Source organism: Somniosus microcephalus, chromosome 2 (assembly GCF_052327205.1).
Source record: "Somniosus microcephalus isolate GS21.2 chromosome 2, FLI_Smic_1.0, whole genome shotgun sequence".
Lineage (NCBI taxonomy): Eukaryota > Metazoa > Chordata > Chondrichthyes > Squaliformes > Somniosidae > Somniosus > Somniosus microcephalus.
Window position 1 is genome coordinate 269932811 of NC_140988.1, and position 8788 is coordinate 269941598.

Below are 8788 nucleotides of genomic sequence, written 5' to 3' on the forward strand. Positions count from 1 at the left end.
TATTTTTCCTCTGGGGTATACTTTTTGCCCCGTATACGTCGTCAAGACGATGGATGTCTCTCTCAAGGGTATGTGTGAGAATAGCCACTCGTAGTCTCGTCGATTCATGACGGTTAGCGCTGATCCTGTATCCAATTCCATTTTAACTTGGGACCCTGCTATCGTGAGGGTGACCCAAATGGTTCGGTGATCCTCTTTTGCGATTACATTGTGAAGTTTGAGACAGCTTAGTCTCCTGTTCCTGGATTCACTATCGCTCATCTGGTCTTCGGAACTACTGTCCGTCATCTTTTGTACTTTCTTGTACGGTCCCTTAGTAGCCTTTTTGTTGTCGCTGGTCTTCCCAGACCTGCAAACTCGTGCAATGTGTCCCATCTTTCCGCATTGCCTGCATATTTTGTCATGGTTAGTTCTGCTGCAGCGATAACATTTTGCAAATCCCCGTGTCATTTCGTGGGTGCTGTATTCCTGTGGCTTTTGTTGAATTTCTGCAGCCCTCCTGGCTGCTGCTTCATACGATACTGCCACGCTGAAAGCCTTATCTAGCGTCAGCTCTTTCTCTGATAGTAACTCCTTCTGTGTTTCTTCACTCAGGAGTCCACAGACAAATTTGTCCCGTAGGGTATCTGCCAGTCCTTCTCCGAACTGGCAGTGCTTTGATAGCTTGCGTAGTTCCGTAAGGTACTCAGCATTGCTCTCATCTTTATGCTGAGTTCTCCTGTGGAATTTAAATCTTTCTGCTATCAACAGCGGTGCAGGGTTTAGGTGTTCCTGTAGGACAGCAACAATTTCATTAAAACTCTTCGCCTTCGGTTTGGCTGGAGTAATCAGGTCCCGCAATAGGCCGTACGTTCTAGCGCCCATTAAGTTTAGCAATACCGATGCCTTTTTCTCATCAGCTATTTCGTTTGCCTCGAAATATACCTCGACTCTTTCCACATACGTGGTCCAGTCCTCTATTGTATTATCAAAAGCAGTGATACAGCCAGTCTTCGGCATCTTGCAAATCTAAAATGGCGCCTCCCGTGCTTTGCCTTCTTCCCCGATTTAACAAAATGGCGCCTCTCGCGCTTTGCCTTCTTCCCCGCTGTTGCTAGCGCTGCTTTCCACGGTTCCCGTTGCAACCTGCAGCTCCTCGCGGTTTCTTGCGCGTTTAATATTTCTTTTTTTATTATTTTCCCGTCGTGGAACAACCCTGTGGGACTCTTGCCTCCCTCTTCTCGGGTCTATACGCAGCCCGGCTTCGTAGCACCCTGTGTGCTCCACCCTCTCTCTCTCTTCTTCCCAACAACGCTGCTCGGCCACGTTGCAAGCCACCCGCTCGAGTTCACGACCGCCGCAGCCCAGGAAGGATCAGTGTACTACCTGCCACCAGCCCGATTAGCTGAAGCACCGTCGACAGGAACCAGGCCCCGCTTTCAACAGCTTCTCCAGCAACCTTCAACTCCGCTAACACAGGGGCGGATGCCCACGGTCGACGCCCGTTTCTACTGCCTCTTACTTTCTTTTCTTTCTGGCCTCAACCTCTGCTCACTTCGCTGTAGGAATGGATCCCAGGAGGTGGTGCAGACTGTAGGTAAGTTCGTATCTGCTCGTCGCCAGTATTATGTCCGTGAATGATTGAGACACGGACAGCAGGAGTTGAACAAAACAAGCCTTTACTGATGGAAGTCAATAGTGAAACTGAAAACAACAGAGGCTCACTAGCGCCTTTTTTACAGGGGTGGTCACTGCCGGTACTGCAGTCTGAGACCAGTTATTCTCTTAAAGGTACATACACAACAGGTAGCCCCTGCCCACAGCCCCACCGGTACAGGAGACAGAAGTTAGATGTCCCGCCACCACACCAGGTTTAGTTCTAGTCCCGACTGGGAAGATTTTATTCCAGGATGTACATTACGCGGCTGCGTCGGTCATCTTAAATTTAACCCGGGTGCAGCTGCCCGAGTGGTGTCCGAAGGAGACTGAGCAGTTTTACAAAGCCCTTATTAAAGAAATGTTCCGCCAATTTTTTGAACTCAGCTACGGGGATGAGAGTTGGGAGAAACTGTATGGCATGGATGTGTACGATAGAGGCAATCCGGGTAAACAAAGGCGAGGGACGGTTAATGACATGGCCACGGCTTTTAGCATGGGCACGTCCCTCGTCAATAGCATGGATGATATCCAGCTGCAGATGCAGATTAATAGTTTAAAGGACCAACTGAGAAAGATACTAGGGGAAGGGAACGAGGTGGAAGGTTCGGAGCTAAAAGAAAGATGACCATTCATTTAAAAGAGGTCATCACTGAGCTGGAGACACGCACTAAGACCATCAACGATTTGATATGGGAGGACAGGAATGCCTCGGCACAGGCAGCCAGAAGTGATGCGTGTGTGTTGTACGGTGCGTGGTTGCTAAACGAGGGACGCAGTAATCGGAAGGACTTGCAACAAGGTCGCGTCCCATCGTAGGTTAGCAACCGACACCTCACAGCGCTCAGCCCATATCATAATTCGATGAGCCCATGTCAGCTCCGATTAGCTTCCGAAGCCTACCCAGTCCCAGTTGATTGCGGACGGTCCAACTACACAGTTATGGGGATTGTACTGCGGATGCCGGTAATGGGCGGGTCACCGCAGCCAGTGCCGGTATACCGGGTCGATAACATCGGCGTCTTGAGGGACAGGGTGCATATGCGGTATCATGGGGCCCCACCGTTTGTTATAAAGTGGGAGCACACCGTGACTGGCACTGACCTCAAGGGGTGCCAGAGCAGGGCCACACACGTGATATTGTGTCCCCAGCACCTGAATGCGTTCGATCGACCGCTATGTGGGTTTAAATCGGAAAGTGCAGAGCCCATTAATTGCACCATGGAGGTGATGGCCCAGAGCCATGTTCCACCTTCGGTAGCATACGCGGGCGATGGGACGTACTGCGTCACGACAAGCGTGGACCAGTATCGGGTACACAACGACATTTGGTGCCCGGTCACCGATTTGACTTTCTGCTTCAAACCCCGCACAGAAGTTCAGGTGGCGCAAGAGCGCATCCTTCCCATTTCAGAGCCACCCACGGTACAGCTCGTGGTAAACAACACGGTACAGAATCTACAGCAGTACATTACACGGTTCGGGTACGAGATACAGCCTCTGCCCGAACACCTCACAAAATTAATAAAAGCTGTTGAGCTGTCACAAAAACATTTTTACATGCTTGAACAGCAAAACCAGGACCCAGGGAAGGAAATTAACGGGATGATTTCCCCTCCCTGGTGGGACATTGGGTTAAATGTCGAGATCTCTCCGTGGATCCGGGTATGTTCGCACGCTCTTGTAATTATAGAGAGTTTGGTGGTATTCTACTTGTTCCCATGGATTGGAGGATAGCTAATGTAACCCCACTATTTAAAAAAGGTGGTAGAGAGAAAACGGGGAATTATAGTCTGACATCGGTAGTGGGGAAAATGCTAGAGTCCATTATAAAAGATGTAATAGCAGAGCACTTGGAAAACAGTGACAGGATCGGACAAAGTCAACATGGATTCACAAAAGGAAAATCGTGCTTGACTAATCTACTGGAATTTTTTGAGGATGTAACTGGTAGAATAGATAAGAGAGAACCAGTAGATATGGTGTATTCGGACTTTCAGAAGGCTTTCGATAAGGTCCCGCATAAGAGATTAACGTGTAAAGTTAAGGCACAAGGGATTGGGGGCAAGGTACTGACTTGGATAAAGAACTGGTTGGCAGACAGGAAGCAAAAAGTTGGAATAAACAGCTTTTTCCGAGTGGCAGGCAGTGACTAGTGGGATACTGCAGGGATCGGTCCTGGGACCCCAGCTATTCACAATATATATAAATGATCTAGACGAGGGAACTAGATGTAATATCTCCAAGTTTGCAGACGACACAAAGCTGGGTGGGCGTGTGTGCTGTGAGGGGGATGTCGAGAAACTCCAGTATGATTTGGACAGGTTGGGTGATTGGGCAGAAGCATGGCAGATACAGTATAATATGGATAAATGCAAGGTTATCCACTTTGGTGGCAAAAACAGGAAGGCAGATTATTATCTGAACGGCAATAGATTGGGAGAAGGGGAAGTGCAACGAGACCTGGGTGTCCTTGTGCACCAGTCACTGAAGGGAAGCATGCAGGTGCAGCAGGCAGTTAAGAAGGCAAATGGTACGTTGGACTTCGTAGCGAGTAGGTTCGAGTACAGGAACAAGACTGTCTTGCTGCAGTTGTACAGGGCCTTGGTGAGACCACACCTTGAGTATTGTGTGCAGTTTTGGTCGCCTTATCTGAGGAAAGATGTTCTTGCCATGGAGGGAGTGCAGCGAAGATTCACCAGACTGATACCTGGGATGGCAGGAATGACGTATGAGGAGAGATTGGGTCGATTGGGCTTATACTCGTAGAGTTTAGAAGAATGAGAGGGGATCTCATTGAAACTTATAAAATTCTAACAGGACTAGACAGACTGGATGCAGGAAGGATGTTCCCGATGGCCGGGGAGTCCAGAACCAGGGGTCACAGTCTAAGGATAAGGGGTAAGCCGTTTAGGACAGAGATGAGGAGGAATTTCTTCACCCAGAGAGTGGTGAACCTGTGGAATTCTCTACTGTTAGATCCGTGGTTCAGTGGATAAATAATCACACGGATGCTGTACATAAACAAATAACAAGTCTTTACTGGAGGAGGGTAAACTCTAGACTGGGGTACAGAGGCATACGCACAGCTTATATACCGGTGTGGTCACTGCCGGTACTACAGTATACAGGAGCTGTAAAAAGTAGTTCTGACTTAAAGGCACATACACTACAATTCCTCCCTTTTTAGATTAATAATACCCCCTTAATATTCAAATAACAATTACATTTTTACATGTACATTCAATAACAAAAGTCCATTTATAGATCCAGTCTTTGGGGCGTGTTCCTGACCCTTTCGGGATAGCGCCTTTCCGGAGGTTCTTGTTCTTGGTGCAGAGGCGATTCTGACCCCCTTTCATCGGGTAGTTCATCGGGTTCCACTGCTACTGGGTCTGAAGTAGATGCTACCGGTATGTCGGGTTCATCCCCAGGTACTCGAGACATGGGGTTGATGCATTCCTGTGATGCTAAGATCTGATTGACGTGGCGTCTCACAATGTTCTCCCCGACATCCACTGTGTACATTAATGGCCCCTGCCTTGTACATATCGTTCCGGGTTGCCACTTCTCTGTTCGATAGTCCCGGGCCAAGACTGGTTGCCCTACATTGAAGCTCCTTGTCGGCTTCTCGTTGATGTGCTGGAATTGTTTGTCCTCAACATTTCTTCGCACATTTGGTCTGAGCAAGTCCAGATGAGATCTTAACCTTCGGTTAAAGAACGTCATGGCCGGGGTCTGGTTGGTAACTGCATGTGTCGCTTTTCGGTAGGCTAATAAGAAATTGTCCACCTTATGCTGTAGTGGAATTTCCTCGTCGCACATGGCCTTTATCGCCTTCTTAAAGGTTTGTACGAACCTCTCAGCCAATCCATTGGTGGCTGGATGATACGGGGCGGATGTGTAATGCCTTACCCCATTCCTTTTCATGAATTTTTGGAACTTGTCGGACACAAACTGTGGTCCATTATCAGAGCAGATCTGCTCTGGCAAACCGTTTCTGGCAAATATGGTCCGTAGGACTGCAATCGTTTTCTCTGTAGTGGTTGAAGACATCTTTATCACCTCAGGCCACTTTGAATGAGCATCCACTGCTATTAGGAACATTGAGTCCATGAATGGACCAGCGAAATCAATGTGCACCCGTTGCCATGGAGAGGAGGGCCACTCCCATGGGTGTAGAGGGGCATGTGGTGGTGCATTTTGGACCTTCTGGCATCCTAAGCAGCTCTTAGTTAGGCCTTCGATTTGTTGATCGATTCCCGGCCACCACACATAAGCCCTAGCTAGGCTTTTCATTTTCACTCCCCCCCAGATGACCTTCATGTAGCTCATTTAGCACTCTCTCCCTTAACTTGGGTGGAATCACCACTCTGGATCCACACATCACTGTCCCCTGGCATACTGACAGCTGTTCTCTTCTGGATGAGAATGCTGGCAACAGTGAGTCGCCATGTGTTGGCCATCCCCTCACCGTCAATTCATATACCCGTGACAGTGTCGGATCATTGCAGGTCTCCTTCTCTATATCCGCGTTTGTTACTGGCAATCGTTCAATTATCGACGAATAAAATATCTCGATAGGGTCCACTGCTGGTGCTTCCTCCACAGTAGGCAGTGGCAGGCACGATAGCCCATCAGCGTTCCCATGCTGTCTCGTGCCTTTATATTCTATATAATCTGTCACCCCTGATCCTCTCTAACTTTTACCGCTGCACTATAGAGAGCATCCTGACAAACTGTATCACAGTATGGTATGGCAGCTGTAGCTACTATGACCAGAAAGCCCTGCAGTGGGTAGTCAAAACTGCCCAACGCATTAGCGGCACCCGGCTACTGACCATAGAGCACATATACCAGAAACACTGTCTACGGAGGTCACGGTCCATCATCAAAGACCCTACCCACCCCAGCCACAGTCTGTTCGCCCTCCTGCCATCTGGGAGATGCTACAGATGCATTCGCACCCGTACGACCAGATTTAGGAACAGCTTCTTTCCCAGGGCTGTCATCCTACTGAACTCCACAAATAAACTCTAAAGCCTGCACATCTGCCAATGCACTTTATTATGGTTATATTTATGTTAATATACTACAAGCCAAATGTATGTTGAATGTTTAAATGTCTTAATCCAAATGTACACTCTCGGGAGCCATAAGCCTACATTTCGTTGTACTGCACTTGTGCACTAACAATGACAATAAAAGTTGATTTGATTTGATTTGATTTGATTTGATATTGATTTGCCCCTAGAAACAGGGACCATCTTTGTAACCGCTGTGCAGTCATTACTGGCACGCCCTTCTTAGGATTAAAGATGGAGACAAGTGGTTGGTGGTCAGTCAGCAAGGTGAACTTCTGTCCATGCAGATAATGGTTGAATTTTTTTACTCCCCATACTAGGCTGAGGGCCTCCCTGTCAATCTGGGCGTAGTTGCGCTCGGCTGAGGTTAGTGACCGAGACGCAAAGGCTACTGGCCTCTCCAACCCGTCTGGGAATTTGTGCGACAGCACCGCTCCAATGCCGTAGGGTGATGCATCACATGCCAAACGAATTGGTAGTGCTGGGTTGAAATGGGCCAACACCTCTTTTGATGTGATCAATTCTTTACACTTCTGGAAAGCTCGTCTATGTTCGTCATCCCACTTCCATGGTACCCCTGTTTGCAGTGGGGTGCTCAGCGGGTGTAATACCGTAGACAAATTTGGTAAGAACTTGTGGTAATAGTTTACCAGCCCGAGGAACGACCTCAGTTGTGACACATTTTCCGGTGCTGGAGCCTTGACTACTGCCTCAATCTTGTCAGGGGACTTATGTAACCCCTCTTCATTGATGACGTGGCCGCAATACGAGATCTGTTTCAGGAAAAACTCGCACTTGTGGCGTTTAGCTCGTAGCCCATATTCCTTTAATCTGGCGAGCACCTTCTCCAAGTTAGCGAGGTGATCACCGTCATTTTCGCCCGTGACCAAGATGTCGTCCAAATAACACTGGGTCCCTGGAATCCCTTGCAGGACCTGATCCATCGCCCTTTGCCAGATAGCCGGAGCCGAGGCTACTCCAAACACCAGCCGGTTGTATTGATAGAGACCTTTATGGGTGTTGATCGTAAGGTAATGTTTCAAAGCTTCTTCTACCTCCATTTGCAAGTACGCCTGGGCTAGATCAATTTTGGTGAAGCGTTTACCACCAGATAGCGAGGCGAAAATATCCTCAATTCGTGGAATCGGATATTGCACCGTGTGAAGGACTGGGTTCACTGTCACCTTAAAATCCCCACAGATGCGGACCTTCTTTGGTTCCCCAGGCGTATTACTCAACGACCTCTTCATTACAGGAATGATGGGTGTAGCCCACTCGCTCCAGTCCACTTTGGACAGTACTCCTGAACGTTCCAACCCTTCCAGCTCTGCTTCAACCGCTGGTCTGATCGCATAAGGCACTGGTCTGGCCTTCAGAAACTTTGGGCTTGCATTATCCTCTATTTTAATTGTTGCTGTTATTCCTTTTAGTGTTCCTAGTCCCTCCTGGAACACTTCTTTTGCGTCAGTTAGCATTTTTGACAGTCGTCCAGGTGTGACGTCGTCATCCTTTTTGGCCTCCACCTTCAGTGCCTGTATGGAATGCCAATCTAAATGTATCTTCCGGATCCATTCACGTACTAGCAGTGGTGGTCCTCCATTTGGCAATACATATATATCCATTTTAGGTATTTCCTGACCTTTATTTGTCACTTTCACCCTTATTTTTCCTTTGGGGTAGACTTTTTGCCCCGTATACGTCTTCAAGACAATCTCTGTAGCTTTCAAGGGTATGTGTGAAAATAGCCGCTTGTAGTCTCTTTGAGTTATGACTGTTAGAGCTGACCCTGTGTCCAATTCCATTTCCACTTGGACTCCATCTATCTTGAGTGTAACCCAGATAGTCTGGTGATCCTCCATTTCGGTTACATTATGTAATTTCAGACAACCCAGCTCCTTGCTTCCGGAGTCTGTGTCACTTTTCTGTTCGTCTGAACCACTGTCCATCACCTGGTGTACCTTTTTGTACTTCTCCTGTGGAGATTTCTTACTGTTGCTTTTCTTCCCAGACCTGCAGACTCTTGCTATGTGTCCTGCTTTCCCACATTGTCTGCACACTTGGTCCTTGAA

The 8788-nt window shown here is 48.1% G+C and overlaps 1 pseudogene; it reads left to right on the top strand.

The window, feature by feature from the left end:
• Nucleotides 1–2259: 2259 nt before the first annotated feature.
• Nucleotides 2260–3372, top strand: LOC147123379 (uncharacterized; annotated as a pseudogene).
• Nucleotides 3373–8788: the final 5416 nt, after the last annotated feature.